Source organism: Limulus polyphemus, unplaced genomic scaffold (assembly GCF_000517525.1).
Source record: "Limulus polyphemus unplaced genomic scaffold, Limulus_polyphemus-2.1.2 Scaffold27, whole genome shotgun sequence".
Classification (NCBI taxonomy): Eukaryota; Metazoa; Arthropoda; class Merostomata; order Xiphosura; family Limulidae; genus Limulus; species Limulus polyphemus.
Window position 1 is genome coordinate 586727 of NW_013665637.1, and position 2983 is coordinate 589709.

Sequence of the window (2983 nt, forward strand, 5' to 3'; positions counted from 1 at the left end):
TTCTTGATGGAGCAGATGAACCTCACGTGAAGCAGAAGCCAGCAAGATGGAGACCAGTACGGAAGAAGATACATCCCGTAAAATTAAGAGACTTTGTTGAATTTTAATTTTTTGTTTGTAAATTATGTATATTTAGTTAAGTTATTGTAAATCATCTGTTGGTTTAATGTAAGTGGCTATTGTTCGGGACGAACAATACTAAGGAAGGGGCAGTGTTACGACAGCAGAAGTCATGTGACACTGGTAACACGTGATGAGTATCTAGAAGGTTCCTGAAGAGATTAGTGCGTTCTAGACGCCATCTATTCTTGTATATAAGTGAGGCAAATAAAGCGAGACAATTAATTGGAATAGCAGATAGAGAGATTGAATATACAGACACAGTTACTTGAGTCAAGTGAGCGGTAGTGACCATAAGTAAAGTTCGTGAATTGTTGTGAATTATAGCGTGTGTTTAAGTTAAATGGACTGTGGAAATTAAGTATATTGCAAACTTGAATTGAGAAAGAATAAACTAGTTTTATTTAAGAAAGGACTTGTATTGGCTGAAGTTTCTCGGAAATAATTTCTACAGAAAATTAACAAATGAGAACAGAGACGTAACAATATGATTAAGTATTTCACTTGACTCTGTAACTGCAGTAACACTGCTCTGACTCCTTTGTTGCTGGCATTGGAGCTCATTAGAAGCTCACATTTTTGACGTGGGTATATTAACACTGGAGCATCCACCAAAGCAAGCCGATCGCCTGAACTAGTCGTGACCTAAGGATAGGATTAAGCGTAATTCATGGCTTGACACATCAAGTTGAGATAGAACGCTTAACTGAGTACAGAAAATCTATGTTAAGTAAATAAAAGTTGGATAAATTACTTGAATATATCAAATAAAGAAATATTCAGTTTGTATGTCAAAAAAGTGTTGTAGTCATAATCTTGTGTACTACAATTTAACTATGAAAACATTACATTGCATTCTTGCACTGTGATATGCAGGCACCTCATATTTTTTCTATCTGCTTTAGTTATGGAGGAATTGTAAGAGGTTTGCCTTGTTCTCTATAATATACAATATTTATTCTGCCCAACAGGCTATTATAGGATCTGGATAAAATGATTAGCAACTGTAATATTGTTTGCTGGCCGAGGTGACGTTACCTTAATGTTACAACCAAACAATGTTATGAGAGGACGAGGTTTATGAGGTCACACTGTCCACTGAATAATAATAAAGTTTACCTGTTGAATTCAAATGCAATTTTTTGTTCAGTTTCAGAGTAAAAACCTACTTTGAAATCATCGTACTGTGGAGTTCATTACACCCAGTAGAAGTGTGCATAAATATATAAGCTGCATATTCTTTTATGTATGTTTTATAATAAAGTTTGTGCTCATTTTGTCAAACTTCACCTCTCTCATTATTTTACTCACACGCTAGGAAAACTCAGTTATCAGATTCGATTCTTTATTTCCTGAGCAAATATGCTGTTATTAGGAGGTCTAACTATCTAATATTTGCAAATGTGATATTTTCAGTTAAAAACCAATTTACTGATAAGTATCAGATAGAATTTTCTGCAATAAACACAAATTTAATATTAGAAGTATACGAGATTTCTTATGGCTAAAATACTTTGGCTCAGTGTTCTTCTTCGTGTGTGAGTAAGCATGCTAGATACGTTTTTAAAAAGAAAAACAGAACTCTATTCCAAAAACAAAAGTTAGCATGCATACTCACACATGGTAGCAAACAGTCTTTGCTCCTTCCTATCTAGTGTTTATGTTCTCCTTTCCCCGAGAATGAAGACTGCAATACCGAATATTAGTGTCTCATAGTATAAAACAGGTCTTAACTAGAGATGAACTAGGAGAGAAGTGGATAAAGGAAGTGTGCCTAGATTCAAAACATTAGCTTGCTTTCTTTGTCCAGTTGGCATCGTCCCCTTGTGACCTGTATTCCGTGATTGAATTTGTTACCCATAACTATCACTTGATGTCATAATCAGCTAACAAAGGTTATTTCAAATTCGATGACGAGGAACCCATTCAAGCCGTCTCCAGCCATTAAAGGATATTTCAGTTTGTTTAACCCAGGTTCAATACATAGTACTGATATATCCTTGCTATACATTGAATTATGAAAACGTTACACTAAATTCATAATTTATCCATACAAAAAGTATTTCTATAAAAATAATTTTCCTTAATAACTGAATGCGACTGCAGGACTAATTTAACTACCGATGCTGACCAAAACTGAATCCAGTGGTTGGACTCATTAAGACGGCACACATACAACTCTGACAGTTTAAAACTTTATCTCTTAAAACTTTACAGAAGTGAACATTTACAAATGCTATGAATGGTTTAATTGAACATTTAACACAAAACTAAAGTTTCTTTAATGATTCTTAAGCACTGATAAAGTTCATTAAATATTATCATATTATTCACTGCTCTTCCTATGCATGGTAGTTCACTTATCACAAAAAATTAGAGCACTTAAACTTAATTAAATTCGAATTCATTCAAATCAAAACTTTGAACGTTTCTCTGTATCTTTATTTTCTCTTTACAATTATCCAGTTATCAATGCTTCCAGTGGAATGTTAAGTTGGTTATGGTGTAATTCTGATGGAAAATGCCTCTGATATAATTCCAGTAGAATGTTCTGCCCAAGATACGATTCTAAACATTTGTAGTTGTCAGTCGTTGCCCATATAGTGACTGACCCATATCGTCAGTTGTCAAGAATATTTATGCACTAAGCCACAAACAAATTTGCGAGTGTCACATTGTGACAAGCAGCCAAATCATATGCAAATTAAGATGAAACTAGGTTAGTGTTGCAAAAGTAAAATAAAATACAAAATAACAGAAAACTATAGATATAACACCCCATGCGACTATGATGAAATAATTTGCACCACCACTAAACTACGTAGCATAGGCGTGTATATCTAATAACTGGAAAATGAGGCCT